Genomic DNA, 17,424 nt, shown 5'->3' on the forward strand with positions numbered 1-17,424 from the left:
AAAGTGAATACCTACCTAAGAACTACCTTAATAACTACCTCTAAAATGAAACGTGCAAACTAAACAAACAACTTTTGTTCCTATATTAATTCAATCCTCATAGCTTCACCTGAATGGTGGGCTACTGGGGGGTAGAGTCGAGGGGAGGGAGAGGCGGCAATTATTGAGCAAATGTAATAGCGGCATTGTGATAGAGGGCTGTGTTCACTGTTCAGACGTAGCGTTGATTAGTGGACACGAGTGGCGTGGAGGCGTTGTTGTTGCTGAAATATTTGGGTAGATTATTGGGTAAAGAAATAAATTCTATTTAGTCCGTCAGTATGTATCAGAAAATATTGACGCGTATTCAAAGTCAAAGTCAAAATATCTTTACTCAATAACTATAATAAGCTATAACAAGCACTTATAAATGTAAAAAAAATCTACCACCGGTTCGGAAAAACCTCTGTTGAGAAGAATCCGGCAAGAAACTCAACGAGGTATTTTTTTATACAGATTTACAATATTATTAAATTATATCTATACATCACAAGTATTTAGCACAACTATATTTATTGTCTTTTGTCAATGAAATAAAATAAGGGTTAATTTTTTTAAATAAATTAAATTTTAAATATCACGGGACAATTCACACCAATTGACCTAGTCCCAAAGTAAGCTTAGCAAAGCTTGTGTTATGGGTACTAAGCAACGGATAAATATAATTATATAGATATAGATACATACTTTAATACATATTAAACACCCAATACCCGAGAACAAACATTCGTATTTTTCATACAAATATCTGCCCCGACACGGGAATCGAACCCGGGACCTCAAGCTTCGTAGTCAGATTCTCTAACCACTAGGCCATCTGGTCGTCTATAATGGTTCCGTTTTTTGTTTTTGAGGTACGGAACCCTAAAAATAACAAAGATGAAGCGCGTCAAAGTTCGGGAGTGGGGACCCGTGACCTCACTCTTAAGCATAAACACGTAGGTGAGACGGCACACTGAATTTTAACCGGCTATCCCAGTAATATTATAAATGCGAAAGTTTGTAAGTCTGTTTAGTTTATTTTATTTTCATCACACTTGCTCGTCAATGATGTTATTCCATGCCTGTATACTAAAGGACAATGACCTCAATTGTTCCCGCGAGAATTATGGATTTACGTATAGTTTTTTTCTTCTCAAGGGAGTTAAGTATGACTTTTGTTTTAAAAACAATACCACTCCTTGCAGTCGGGTAAAAAGTAAGCAGGTACGTCATTTCAGGCTAAAAAGGTTTCAAGTCAGCCATCGTTTTATTTACATCTTTAAAACTTAGCTATAAGGAACTCAATTTTTCACCATAAAAAATTTCCACGCATCATGAAACTTCTTTATTTTATATTTTAAATTTAATATTAAATTATTTTGCAATAATTTTAGTAAGTAAATATTTTTTTAGCATGTTGAAATAATTAGCTTAACTTACCATTTTCTTAGATTAAATTCTGATTAGACAGTTTAAGTTAAAGATAAATTGCTTATTAGCCTAGATAGACTAGATTGTAATGTTATAAAGCACTTTATTAAGCAGATTATAAAAAAAAACTTAGCATTATCTATGGTAGACGATTCGAAAAAAGTGTCAATCAGGGGGAATACTACGCAATTTTTTCTCTTAAGTTTATTTGTGTATGTATAGATAAGTGGTTTATTTATTTATTATATTTGTGTATCGTTCCGTGAGTCACAGACGGTTCTGGCAGAAAATCAGCGCTGCAGGCGTTTAACGCTTCAGCATAATGCTGAGTCAGCGACCGTTTCACTTTCGCGGGGACACACAACATTGTGTATATTGTATTTAATGTTTTCATGTGTTTTTCTGTAATTTTTTATTTTATTTGTGTTAATTTTGCTGTATATGTGTGTCTTCTGTGTAAGTGAATAAATGTCTTCTTTCTTTCTTTTTCTTTCTTTCAATTCGAAAATCGAAGTTCGTATCGTACCGTCCCTCTCACTCTCGTATTAAATAGTATAAGCGTCAGAGGGATGGAACGACATGAACTTCGATTTTTAAATTTCGTAGCAGCCGCGTTGTTGTTGTGGATTCGATTCACGACTTTAATTTTCAGGAATACCTAACTTTATATGTGGTGGAATATTAAATAATCTAAATTTAAAGAGTATTTTTCGTCCGCGTCGATGTCAAACCAAGCAGTACTTAATGATGATTTAACGAACCTAATATGGAAATTATTCAGTTATTCCTCCATATCTAACTATTTCCACAACTTCTGAAATATCGTAACAGTTGGAATCTCAAACGGTTCATTCATTCCCACTGAAAAATTAAAAATAGTTTTGTGAATTTTAAATTATCAGAACTTGTTTAGCATTTATTAGAAAATTAAAAGCTATAATGATGAGCAGAAAAAAACATAACGGTTACGACTTAATATTGACAATCTAGGATTAATCATTTCGTCAAGGGGTACGGTAGACTCGAACGAAATGCACATCAAATTGAAGATCGTAAAAAATTAGTCAATCCGAGTCGACAACTTGTAGGCGGAAAATTCGGATTATCGAGTATTTTCAATATAAACTTGAATAAATTACTAAGTATATAATGGCGTTGCGAAGTAAACATGTCAAAGTCATCACATCAAAGTGGCGTTAGTGTCACGTCATCACGTGTCACAGGTGTCACAGGTTTGCATTTCGTTCTGCATACGTCAGATTTTTCGATAAGTACGACAGTCTTTACAAAGGCAAAAAAAAAAATTTCAAACATATTATTATGGGTCTACATTTTACCCGAGCGAAGCCGGGTTTTCATCTAGTAATTTAATAAAATTGGGATTTTTAATATTTTATTCCTTGATATTCCAGCCATTTCCCTATTCTTGATTATATTTGCGACGAGCCGCGGACACGCCCCATTCCATCCCCTATTATATTCCTTGTTACCGCCAAAACGATGTAACTCATCTAAAGCCCAGACCGAATTTCAACCTTAGACTGTATGTCAGATGATTGTAAATGATTTATTGAAATGCTGTTATATAAGGATTAAATGCTATCGTGTTTCGATTTGTCTATAAAATAATACACTTTGAGCTTTGTTTGCTGAGCGTTGAATAGCAAGTGATGTTTTAGCATTCAATGAACTTAATTAATTAAAATCTGCTCGGAGATGATTAAAAGATTATTGATTGTTTGCTACTCTTGTAGTACCTATTTCAAGCACTGTAATGAGGGTTTTCACAGAGGCGAAATATCGCTAGATGGCGTTAGTATCGTGAGGTTCGTTTGACGTTTGCTCGTGATTGGTTAAAAAACTAAATGAGCCAATCGCAAGCAAACGTCAAACGTCAAATGGACCTCACGATAGCGATATTTTCACCTCTGTGGGATTCGCGCTGTCATCGTTTATCCACCATTACCTCTCATGAAAACCTACTAGACACTGGCAAAATTGTCCTCCAATGGACAGAGCCATATTTTTCTAAAAATCCAACCAACCACCTCTGTGAAAACCCTCATTTAAAAATTCAAATTTTTCGAAAGCTGGTTTAACATTAACTTAATTTTATCTTTTAGTAAATTAACCAACGTACCACGACGCGATATCGCATCATGATTAACTAATATGTGTTAAGAGCCTTAACATTTACGAATTTAGAGTGTACTTGACGTAAAAAGACAGTGGGGGTGTCTGAGGTTTTCAGTCGGTATATTATTATTGATTATGAATAAACCCTATAAATAAGGCTACATACTCGTACAAGTACTTAGTAATAATTCCCATCAACAAAGTGATCCTATAGGTATAATTTGAATATAGAGGCCGTACTTGTCCACCGCACTGACGTTCGATATAATATTCATCATCCGTTTCTACCCTCGTCTTATACCGTTGCGACAGAAAGGAGTGAAAACAACTGTGTTTCCAATTATGTTAATCTCTAAGGCCTACCTACAACCTTCGCCTACAACAAATCGGCTTAGATTATCTACTTAAAAAGTCAGTATTTAAGTACATAGTTTATGCAAAACAAACCTGAGTGCAGTAAAATAAAAAAAAATCAAATACCTTTTGTGCTAAACAGTTGTTTCAGCATTTAAAATAAAGGTGTGCCTGTTCCGAAAGTTGAGCATTGTTTCCTGTGGCATGAAAGTCTATTGTCTTTCGAAAGTAGCCGTTGCAGTACGGTCAGTAACATCTTTAAATGTACGAAGATTTAAAAATCTACTCATATTGCTAATATTTAGCTGAACCGCCCGCGTCGTAGTGATTTTGGTAAAATTAATTGCTCTATTTATTGTGAGAGATAACCTCGATAAATTAAATCAAATGACTGATAGTATATATCCCGATTGCCACAGTTGATCCTTTCTGGCGTTAATTTGAAGAGGTCCTTCAATTCAATGAACTATAACCATTTAACCTTTTTTTTTCTTATCTTGCTCCTCTGCCACAAATAAAAAGTAGCACTACGTAGCAGTAGCCGTAGTGGTAGCGAAGGAACTTTGAATGTCTTCTACAGTTTTTTTGATGGTAGATAGAAGCATTTGTAGTAACTCCTAGCGCCATCTAGTGATCAAATATAAAAACTCCAAGATTCTACATCGCGCTATCAATGTATCTTAACTAGGGCACATGAATAAGTACAACTTCCGACGCTCTTCCTTCGGACTGAACCTTAATAGAGTTTATTTAAATTTTATCGTGATTAGTAGATCTTATCTTCAAAAATATTTAAAGTTTGGTACTTAACCATGAGACCCCGTAATCGTCCTCGTCGTCTCTATCGGGGTAGATGGTCCACTACGTACTGTTGGATATAAGCCTCCCCTATAAATCCAGTTGCTCCGGATGAATGCGATCTGCATCCATCTGCAGCTTTAATTCGCTTAAGCTTCATCATATTTGTCATCTTTCCACATCGTTGGTAGACGTCCTACGCTGCGCTTGCCAATCCCCGGTCTCCATTCAAAAACTTTTCGGCCCCAACGGCCATCTGTTCTCCGTGCTACGAGTATAGTGTAGTAAACCTATGGCACACCCATTGCCACTTCAACGAGCTGATTTACTTCGCTCTATCTGGAACCCGTGTAATTTATTTTTAGAGAAGTTTCCCTGCCGGCCGCGCGGCCGCGTTAGGTATTCGTTTGGTTAACAGGAAACCAAAGTACATATGTTGTATTTTTTAAAGTATTAACCTTAGCGGTCCCCCGACACCGACGACGCTTAGATAAAAAAAAATTATTACTAGGTACTTATACTAAATTAGCTTAGGCTAATTTTGCGGGAAATCAGCATAGTCCCCGCGGGATAGGGATAAACGAATTCTTCGCAGATGAAGTCGCGGGCAACAGCTAGGTAGTGCATAATTACTTTTTACTTTTTAGTTGTCTTTTTTGGCGGCGTTTTTTGTCAGCTTTTTTTTTCGGGCGTTTTTTTATTTTTGCTTGCGTTTTTTGGTGTCGGGGGTTTTTAAATTTTGAATTTAAGTTTTTTATTTAATGTTTTTTAAACTGGTATTATTTTTTTAAGTGTACTAGTGTGTTGGATATCCTGGCTGCAGCATCAGCTCATCGTGTTGCCACCATTGCATTGTATGTAGAATCAAATACTGATCAAAAGAAATCAAACACGACATATCTGCTATTATTTTTTCAAGAGTATACTGGTGTGCTGGATTTCCTGGCTGCAGCATCAGCTCGTCGTGTTGCCACCACTGCATTATATGTAGAATCAATTACTGATCAAAACGAATCCAAACACGACATGTGTGCTATTATTTTTTATACAGTGTACTAGTGTACTAGATATCCTGGCTGCAGCATCAGCTCATCGTGTTGCCACCATTGCATTGTATGTAGAATCAAATACTGATCAAAAGGAATCAAACACGACATATCTGCTGTTATTTTTCCAGAGTATACTGGTCTGCTGGATATCCTGGCTGCAGCATCAGCTCGTCGTGTTGCCACCACTGCATTGTATGTAGAATCAATTACTGATCAAAACGAATCCAAACACGACATATATGCTATTATTTTTTATAGAGTGTACTAGTGTGCTTGATATCCTGGCTGCAGCATCAGCTCATCCTGTTGCCACCATTGCATTGTATGTAGAATCAAATACTAATCAAAACGAATCCAAACATGATATATCTGCTATAGTTTTATCAAGAGTGTACCTACTAGTGTTCTGGATATCCTGGCTGCAGCATCAGACCGAGAATTCCATAATATTGCATAGATATATAGCATACATGGGTGTTTCAAATTTTAGGTCCCAAATATGTTTGAAAGTAATGTAAATACCCATTATGCGTCTAAGATTCCTACCGCAGCGGACAAAAGAGCTGATGATCTTGAAACGGCTGAACCGATTTTAATAAAACATCTAAGATCCATCGCTAGAAAACCAGCTTTCAAATAAAAAAAACCGCATTCAAATCGGTCCACCCGTTTAAGAGCTACAGTGCCACAGACAGACACACATAGCGGTCAAACTTATAACACCCCTCTTTTTGCGTCGGGGGTTAAAAATTACTTTCTGTCATTATTTTTCCGGCGCGTTTTTCATGGCAATGGTGGTATTTAAATTAAACTAAAACAATTACTTTGCTCAACCGCGATCTTTAACCGATCTTAACACGACCTAGGTCACGGAAAGAAAGAAAGAAAGAAGAAAGAAAGAATAGATATTCACACGGGTGAGCAAAGTAATTTTTAACCGACTTCAAAAAAAGAGGAGATTCTATGCTTTTATTTTTTTAGTTCATTGATATGGACGTCCACAAAGTAACCCCTGCTTCTATAAATTAGTTAATGATGGTCTTACCGAAAGTACAAGAAGTAAAAAAAGCAATATGTAAAAGAGCCCTTTACGAACTACTTACTTGCAAATTAAAGGTTTTGATTTTGATTGATTTGCGGACTGTACACAAGATTTTATCGTCTGAGGCAGTTTCGGGAGTGGACGAGCACGTATCACTGAAAGGTTCTATTGTTTAATGCCACAATTGGCTGAGAATCTGCGGATGAAAGAAACTGACCAAGTCTGTGGACAATGTGCAGGGGGACGGAAATGTTTTGATAGTTTGATTGTAATTATACCTTCTCGTTTTCGGGTACAGTGACACGCGTCTGCGTGCCTATTTATGGGCTGGGATGTTTAGCTTAGGATTGTTTAGTTATAACTCCTAAAAGCCTACGAAGTCATATTAATATTTGATCTATGCGGTCCTCATTCGGGACCTGGTCATGAATACAAAGTTTTATTTATAAGTAGGTACTGTTATCATCAACCACATTCTCTTCAAACCGCCAGGAAAACGTCACATATACACAACGTCTATATATATCATAATAAACGCACTAACAGTCAACAAATTAATCAAATCAAATTATTTTTATTCATTATCAAATTAAAAATTATTACGTCATTATTAAAAATTTTGTGCAGTTCCAACCCCAAAAAGCTGTTTCCGTTTACACTTGATATATATGATAATAAATGACCTATCATTACGTCTCGATTACCTTTAAAATATACTTTTCATTATAAAGTATCAACGAGTGTCACACGCTGTAGGTATAATATTTTTTGGCGGGCGCGCAGGTACCTAACGGAGGCAGCAACGGTCGGCTAAATAGGTATCTACTTAATGCACGCACACGCTTGTAGTATAATCGGCTTAAAATATCCATATACCTTTGAAATTCACATAGAGTACTTATTACTATAAGAAATCCCACCAAATGAGGGTTCCTTGACAGACTTGCTTGCGATTGGCTCATTTAATTATTTAACCAATCACATTTTTTTCTATTTGTTAACTACATTAAGCTATTCATAGGTAAAGGGCACGCACAGCCAAAAAAACTGTCATGAAAAATGAATCGTCTAAATTTCCCGCTCGCGTGCACATCCCTTAACCCAAAACTGGCTTGTCCGCGTTTAGGTAACCGCTCTATTGTCCAGTTATGCCAAAAAAGTTTCGCTGCCCATTGTCCAAAGCCTTTGTTTTATGAAATACTCGGATACCCGGTTGCAAATTGGGAAAGAGTTTTCGTTGCATGCACAACGAAACGTACGCAAACATACGTTTCTATTTGCTTCGTTTTTGACAGTTTTTGGTAAACGGAAAATGTTTTGACGTGAAAATGAATGAGTGAAGTTTTATGTAGGTACTTAAGTGCTAATGTACCGTTATTTATTGGATCAGACGCTGCTTTACTTTTGCATCCGTTCTAACTTCAACCTAAGTACCTATTTGTTTAACGTGCAATTAATAGGTAGGTACTTATTTATTTCGGTGGTCTCGGAAGCGGCCCTTACAATTTCGAAATTTTTTATGTGGGGGTTTTCGGGTCGAAAAATCAGTCTGTTAGATCTCATCTTTGGTAAAACTAAAAGCTGTTTCACTAACGTGAAAGCATAAAACGGCATTTCCACTTTAAATGACGCTTTAATTTTTTTTAATTTTTTTTTCTGGTTCTCCATAGTCAGAATTACGATCCCGAGCACTATTGATTTTGACGAAGATAAAAAAATACCCCAATTTTCCATTTTTTTTACTATGTATTTATTTTGTAACGACCATTACCAATTACTCTTCAACTGTACCTAAATAGGTACAAGACAGAAAGCATAATCAACATACCTCTTCTAGGTACTCGTAACCACGCTATGGTCTCTTCTCAATAGTATGCAGGTTCCTCAATTTGCATAGAAGCTAGCGAAATCTAGCGCTCCTTGTTAAAATAACTTACCTATAAATTCTGCTTTCTTGCCATAACCAAAATATAAGTGAAAGTACATCAATATGTTTTTATATCATATTAAACATTCATTCTTAATAATTAAACATTTTATTCAAAGATTCATTAAACTTTCTCAAGCAATTTGTAAAGAACAGAGAACATTTTACAAGTAACATTGCTTACCTAATCGTACCTACTTTACCGTATCTGTCGATTCCGCCATTGCTTTTCCCTTCGGTAAAAAATACAAAATGTCGGTCGGCAGTTTTAAAGAAAACTTGTTGTTACAGTTTTTCCAACCTTTCGTTGCCTTTATTTGAGTGAATTGTTAATTAATTAAAGTGTTTTAGTGCTTCCTCCATTAATTCGTTGAGGTGAGCCGACTTGAGCCTTCGGCTCCTTCGATTTTTTGTCGAGACGAGATAGAATTTGATTTAATTATTTCACTACTAACGTATTTGTTAAAATATGTATTCTCGTTTGCTGCGTGCCGGGATGCATGACAAGAAGTGGAAAAGGTAAATAAAACCATTCTAATAAAATAGTTTTCCAATTGTAAGATTGAGTTTTCAGTCTCGTGAAATATTGAACTATAAGCTTGGCAAAGGCGAATTATATCGCTAGTTATACATTCTAAGTGTATTTAAAAGGTTAATAATTAATCATTAACCGTTGTTGAGAGGATTTTTTATTTTGATCAATGTTTTTGGCGTCACAGCCATCGTATCACATCATTATTATGCCTGGAGATTCCTATACATTACAATACTCTTTGGCCTGGAGTCTCTCTCCCAATAAGGCTGATCATGTGTACCAAAGCCTCAATAAATATAAAAAAACTAACCCGAGTGCGAGTCGGACTCGCGCACCGAAGATTATGTACGAAAAGTTGGTCAGACTATACCAAAGCGGGAACCACACATTTTTTTTATTGCTTGAAACGCGTAAAAACAGGAATCAAAAAAGACATAGCCATATTTTGGACAGAAAATTTTCAAGTAAAATTACTATGGAGCCAGGACTTAAAATTCAAAACAATGTTATTTTCTATGTGAGTATAAACCCTATTTTAAATAATTGTTATAATTAGAGTATGTTAAAATGAGCATCTTTTAAAAGGGGTACTTTTCACTGTGACCAACTACAGATGAGATAGAAGTAGAAGAAAGAAAATTAGCATTCAACTTATATTTTAATCAAACATTGCTGATGACATTTCAATCATCATAACAGGTAAAAATAAATAAACTTACAATACTGAAATAAATAAAACTGTTTATATCATAATAAACTGGTAAAAGGACAGCAATTTGAATGTTAATTTAAATAAAACTACATATGTACAATTTCGAAATGGAAAGGCTTATTTTGAAAATATCACTGTATCATTATGATAATCAAATAATGAGAGAATCAAACGAAGCACGATTTCTAGGTATAATTTAATATAGATAATAAGTGTTCATGGAAACCGCATGTTCAGAGTATAGTAAATAAAATAAATTGTTTTGCTTATACACTGGCGGCTTACAAAAATTGCAAATGAACAAACAGCACTAAATGCATACCATGGCTACGTTGGATCAATATTAACATATGTATACTATTGTGGGGAAATTCAGTAGACATTAATAGGGTATTTATTGGTCCAAAATAATGTATAAGTAGCATATGTAATGTCCCCCTCTAACTACTTGTAAACCGCTGTTTGAACGGTTGAATTTACTGATAGTCCCTTGTTTATATATTTTTGAAATATGTAACTGTCAAATTACATCGAAAGCACTAAAACAAAACAGCAAGTGTGCCTTTTTAATACCAGATACCCAAATAAACTAATTTATCCTAAAACTAACACACACTTGTATTGCAGAAACTGTTTTCCAATGGCAATACGAATATTTAATAAGTTGCCTAAGAGCATAGCTGAGTTGCCCAGGAGTAAATTCAGATTTAAATTATATCAGTGGCTTAAAGACAAAGCATTTTATTTAATTAAAGAATATTTAAAATAATAATTGACATTATCACAGGGTTACATTGATCTATAAATTAATAACTATTATTCAATTTAGATTATTTATTTATATTACAAAATTAATTGTCTTTTTAGTGAACTTATTTAATAAGTTAATGTTTTCATGCCAGTGTTTTTGGTTACATGTGTCACTGCACCTTAACACATTTTTATAAAACCATTTATTACCTTGTCTAAAGCAAAATAAATTATTTCATTTCATTTCAACAATAGCTAAGATTAACGGCTTAATTCAGTTCTGGCAATTCGCGGCCGCTGCCGCGGTACGCTTGCTTCGCTCGCTCGGCTCGGCTCGTGCGTTGTGGACTCAATTCATACTAACCACTGCTCGCTTTGCTTGTACCTAAATTTCAAACTTTGGGTCCCTATATCTTGGCTATTTTTAATTACAGAGAAAAATTTGTCTAACAAAATACACTTATTTTAACGTATTCTATACAGTAACATCATTTAAAATATATGTCATCATGACTTCTTTTTGCCAAAAATTTCCAAGTCCCCGGCTCCTTGCAAAAAATTTAAAACTTTGGGTACCTTTATCTCAGCCATTTTTGATTACAGAGAAAAGTTGTTCAAGTAAAATACGCTTATTTTAACGTACTCTATTTGATAACATCATTGAAAATATGTGTCATCATGACTTCTTTTTGCCAAAAAATTTCCAAGTCCGGCTCCTTGCAAAAATTTAACACTGGGTACCTTTATTTCGGCCATTTTTGATTACAGAGAAAAGTTCTTCAAGTAAAATACGCTTCTTTTAACTTACTCTATTTGATAACATCATTTAAAATATGTGCCATCATGCCTTAATTTTGGTAAAAAATTCTAAGTGTAAAAATTAAGATGTAACAAAAATACAGCAACCCTGCGCCTAAGTAAAATGTATTTTATATTGGTCACTGAAAAATTAAGATTTTCAGATTTTTTTGATTGGCTGCTATAAAAGCTACCTTTATACCAAATTTCAAGTTTTTAGGACAACTTGTAGGTAATTTGTATGGAAACACCTTTTTAATGAGGGTATATTTTGTTTGGGTTGATTTCGAAGGTTAATTTTTTACAGAGCTTCAAGGTACTGCACACCAGGTTTGAGTATTGATATTAATTTCGGCATGCTACCTCCACATTGAAGATTGTCCCGTGTGGAAAATTATGCTTAGAGCCCTATGTCCCTGATGAAAAAGGATCTTAAAAGACAGACAGATCATTGTATAGCGATCATTTAAGGGTTCGGTTTTTAGAGTTCCGGACCCAAAATGGCAAAAACGGAACCCTTATAGTTTCGCCATGTCTCTGTCTTTCTGTCTGTCTGTCTGTCTGTCTGTCTGTCTGTCTGTCTGTCTGTCTGTCTGTCTGTCTGTCTGTCTGTGTCTGTCTGTCTGTCTGTCTGTCTGTCTGTCTGTCTGTCTGTCTGTCTGTCTGTCTGTCTGTCTGTCTGTCTGTCTGTCTGTCTGTCTGTCTGTCTGTCCGTCCGTCCGTCCGTCCGTCCGTCCGTCCGTCCGTCCGTCCGTCCGTCCGTCCGTCCGTCCGTCCGTCCGTCCGCGGCTTTGCCCAGGGACTATCAATGCTAGAAAGCTGTAAATTAAATTTTTTTTAGGGTACCTCCCATAGACGTAAAGTGGGGGTGATTTTTTTTCTCATCCTAACCCTTTAGTGTGGGGGTATCGTTGGATAGGTCTTTTAAAACCCTACTGGTTTGCTAAGACAATTTTTCAATTCAGTGATTTGTTTGCGAAATATTCAACTTTAAAGTGCAAATTGTCATTAAAATAGGGCGTTTTCATTAAAATTCACAACCGTAGTAAGTATATCAAACTTAAAAGGAAAACTATAACGGCAAGTTTGCTTGAGAATTATTAGTAGTTTAAGAGTAAATAGCAGCCTAAGGTATAAAATATACCTAAACTTGGAAGATTCCGTATAAATACGAAATCCTTAGAAAAATATTACTAAATATTTTCGTAATGGCTACGGAACCCTATTTTGGGCGTGTCCGACACGCTCTTGGCCGGTTTTATCCCTTTTGAAGCACAAGTGCAAATTTGTTTCATGAGGATAAAACACAAGTGCACATATAAGAACAAGTGCGCAATTGTGCTTTACACGAATCTGAAAAAAGAGTAACATATTTATTTTATTTATAGGTGTAAGTTTTCATGTGTTTCCGGATCCAGCCAAGGAAATAGACAGATTTCGAATGTGGGGTCAGAATGTTCGATGACATACATTTTCAAGAATAGGACAGTGAGTCAACAACAAAAAAAAATATTGTTATGATAAACAGAGATTGAGCAAAGCTGCAATACCCGTGCTTAACTTACCAGGTATGTATATATAAAGAAATACTTTGCATTTATAATGATACGCAGGTGGTAGGTGGGTAGTCTGGTAGTTGACCTATGACCTCACAAGCAGAATGTTGTTGTTGTTTTTTTTTTTGACTGGATAGCAAACAAGCAAGTGGGTCTCCTGATGGTAAGAGATCACCACCGCCCATAAACATCTGCAACGCCAGGGGTATTGCAGATGCGTTGCCAACCGAGAGGCCTAAGATGGGATACCTCAAGTGCCAGTTATTTCACCGGCTGTTTTACTCTCCACGCCGAAACACAACAGTGCAAGCACTGCTGCTTCATGGCAGGATTAGCGAGCAAGAAGGTGGTATAGAACTCTGGGTGGACCTTGCACAAGGTCCTACCACCTGTTGTTGATTCAAACCTCTTAGTTTTTCGGATTTATGTGTGAAATAACATTAACCATAAGCTTTTTGGTGAAAGAATACATGGTGAGGAAACCTGCACGCACTTGTGATCAGTGGTATGTGTGAAGTTCCCAACTTGCACTGGGCACTGGGCCCTCCCTCTATCAGTGAGGAAGCCTGTGGCCAGTGGTGTGATATACATATTGTATATATGCTGGAGCTGACGATGATGATGGACTTATATTGGCCAACGAAAGCTGTACCAGACAAACTGCGGCAAATTAAAAAGAAATGTGGCTGACAACTCTTGCTGTACACTGTTTAAACAATGTTGATACTTAGATATTATTAAAATTTTCCAGATCTTAAATTATACTTCGAGACTTCAAGCTACACCAACATTAATTATAGTAATGTGTGAAAGTTGATGATGTACTTTAGGAGTCCCTTGGTCAATTTTATGACTTTTGTCAGTGTCCATTTATGTACAGTCCAGACGCATCAATTTTGGACCATTTTGACCAGATTGGCATTGAATATAGTCTTCTAACATTTTAATTATAATATAATCTTATAAAATTTTGCATTTTGAGAATGGTAGGTTGAATTGAACAAAAAATAATTTATTTATTTCTTAGAGCAGAAATATCGAAACTATCTAAGCCGGGTTAGAATTTATTTATTTATTATTTAACAAATTTGATGTGGAATGTCAATATGTCAATTTTGACAGTCTTCTAAAATGACACCAGATTAAAGTTTGGTAAAAAATGCGTGGACAGCTTTTGCTGGCCAGATTCTAACAACTTTATTGTTTGTAATTACAGGTTCAACTCAAATTGAAGTATCTGCTGCAAGGACAATAGACACCTTTAATACAGATTTGCCTACAACAAGCACTGCAGGTAATTTCATGCGACTGTTGTTTATTTAAACAGACTTATATTGAAGTGGGTGATGTAAGTAGATACAGTTATGTGTATGCGAACCAAGCAAATCAATTTTGGAATACACTATTATTGATGAAAATGTGTGCATTCTGTTGGGTGCCTGTATTTGAATTACACGGATTTGCATAATTTACCATTTTCACTTCTGTTAGTAAAATTTTAATTGCCTCATGACAACATGGGAGACTGACTAGTTTTGGCAAACTAATTTTTTTCCAATTAATCTAAATAAGTAATTAGTATAAATAATTAGGTTTATGTTTGTGACAAGCAAGATATGTGACAGCCAATACAGGACACAATACATTTATATTTTACTATATTAAAAAAATTATATGTATATTACTTTTTAGGGTATGTACCATACCTCGAAAACAAATAAGTTTTCTATTAATAACCTAACCATAAAAATTTCATTTTGAATACAAGCTTTTTACGCTGACTGTTCTTTTTGTTGACTGTACTTGCATTGTCACCCAAATTACATTTGTATACCAAATTTCAAGTCGATGCTATTAACCGTTGAAGAGTTCCGCCCTGCAGAGACAATCCTGGCTGGACTACTAGGATGTTACTACCAGATTATTGTGTTGTCACGCGATTTATATAAGTATTCCAAATTTCAAGTCAATCTGACTACTGGAAGTTGGTCAAATTATACTTGCAAGATTTGACTACAGACAGAGACAGACAACGGGAGTAGGTGAAACTAAATAAAAGCTTGTAAAAATGCAATTTTTAGTAAAAGCTCTTTTGCCAACTATAGTGTTTATTCGGAAACCAGCATAAGATAAACAAAAAAATTGATACACAATAATAATAATAATAATAAATATCACGGGACAATTCACACCAATTGACCTAGTCCCAAAGTAAGCTTAGCAAAGCTTGTGGTATGGGTAACTAAGCAACGGATAAATATAATTATGTAGATATAGATACATACTTAAATACATATTAAACACCCAAGACCCGAGAACAAACATTCGTATTTTTCATACAAATATCTGCCCCGACACGGGAATCGAACCCGGGACCTCAAGCTTCGTAGTCAGGTTCTCTAACCACTAGTCCATCTGGTCATCTAAACACAAGAATTTAACTGAAACTCAATGTCAACTGGAAGAGATCCCTGTTAGGGATGATTTTGCCACACACACACACACACGCACGCACGCACGCACGCCGCACGCACGCACGCACGCACGCACGCACGCACGCACGCACGCACGCACACGCACACACACACACACACACACACACACACACACACACACACACACACACACACCATCACCATAATTTCGATTAAATTTTAGAAAGTACCTCATTTACAACTAGTGCTAAATTTAATTTTTGAATACCTTTGTTCACTAATATAATTTTATAATAATAATAGTCTAGATGGTTTAACAATTAATATGGTAAAATGTATTAACTTTCCGCCTCAGTTTTGTTAACCAACATACAAATTGGTTACCTACAGAACAGGCCTTGGCTAGTGTAGGAGTCAGTGTAATTTATTGTAAAGTACCACCATTTTTGAAAAAAAAAAATTGTATGTGTAGTTTGAATTGAATAAAAAAAAATGAAATTGAATTAAAATTAAATTTTCTGTACAATAAAGAGCTTTACATACATACATACATTACTATATGAGTGAAAGTATGTATTGTAGATTTGAATTAAGTTCTCTTTACGTTGTCCAACATTTCTACTCACTCAATCAGTCATTGAGGTGTAAAGAATTGTATAAGATCTTGAAACGAAATTTTGCAACTGCTTGATCCCAATTTATAGCATTCTATACAAATAGCTGTTTTCATATAATATTATAATTATATATTTGGGGATTGCAGGTGTACAGGTTCCAACTGGAGAAATAGCTGCTGGAATTGCTTCCTTGAACAAGACAGCTGGTATCACCATTGATATTCAAAGCCTAGAACTTCAGGTAAGCAACTGGTCACCCACATATTTATTTATTTATTTATCGTTATCATCAGCCTATTTACGCCGTACTGCTGGGCACAGGCCTCCTCTCACAATGAGTGAGCTTGGGCTATAGTTCTCACGCAGGCCTAGTGCGGATTGAGAACTTCACACACGCCATTGAATTTCTTCGCAGGAGTGTGCAGTGTTCCTCACGATGTTTGCCTTCACCAAAGAGCTCATGGTAAATTACAAATGTAATTCCGCATATAAATCCGAAGAACTCGGAGCTGGGCTGGAACCCACGACCCTCTGCTTTTGTTGCGGACAACCACGCGACGCTGTAGTTTTAATTAGTTTCTAATTAGATTTAGAGGCTGTTTCACCACCCGTTGATTAGTGTTAACTGACGGTTAGATGTGATGTCTCTATTTGTTGTGTTAGAATAAACGGAGACGGCATCACATTTAACCGTCGGTTAACGCTAATCAATGGATGGTGAAACAGCCCCTTAAGCTTCAATTATATAGATTCTAATTAGATTTTAAGATTATTGTATATTAGTACTGTAATTTAGCTTTAATTAGGTTAAGTTTCCCGAAATAATGATTTTTGAAGTTGATTTTTGCGACACTAGCCCATACCGAATAATAAATGCGACGACTGCGATATGAATGGGCTACTTCTCCGTTGATGCGCACCTCGGCGGGCTGATTGGTTCCGGCGCAGCATGGCGTAGCAACCGACGCCTCAACAGGCGCCTAAACCGGAGCCGAAGCGGTGCCTATCTCCGCCACCACCCGAACACAAGCGGCGCCGTTCGCCACCAGCGAGGCATCGAGAAGCTCGCCGAGGCACTGGAAAAGATGGCGCGGGTGCGTCCACCACCGCGCCAAGTGTACGAGCTGCCTTCCTTCTCCGATGCGGCGAGGGAGTGGCTGCCGTTCCAGGCGGCTTACAACGAATCGTCGAAGGCGTACAGCTTCACGCCAAACGATAACATGGCGCGGCTGCGCTCATGTTTGCGCGGCCCGCACGCGAAGC

General features: G+C 36.2%; 1 long non-coding RNA gene across 5 annotated transcripts; it reads left to right on the forward strand.

Moving 5' to 3' along the window:
• Nucleotides 1–8,955: 8,955 nt before the first annotated feature.
• Nucleotides 8,956–16,384, forward strand: LOC141430258 (uncharacterized). 5 transcript variants are annotated; one of them, XR_012451633.1, is made up of 5 exons: nt 8,956–9,133; nt 9,267–9,277; nt 12,942–13,121; nt 14,326–14,403; nt 16,308–16,384. It is a non-coding gene; the product is annotated as an uncharacterized lncRNA (long non-coding RNA). The 5 variants fall into 5 exon arrangements; XR_012451631.1 differs by having other exon boundaries at nt 8,957–9,277; XR_012451632.1 differs by lacking the exon at nt 9,267–9,277 and having other exon boundaries at nt 8,957–9,133.
• The last annotated feature ends 1,040 nt before the right edge of the window (nt 16,385–17,424 follow it).

The sequence above is a fragment of the Choristoneura fumiferana genome, chromosome 8 (assembly GCF_025370935.1).
Source record: "Choristoneura fumiferana chromosome 8, NRCan_CFum_1, whole genome shotgun sequence".
NCBI classification, from domain to species: domain Eukaryota; kingdom Metazoa; phylum Arthropoda; class Insecta; order Lepidoptera; family Tortricidae; genus Choristoneura; species Choristoneura fumiferana.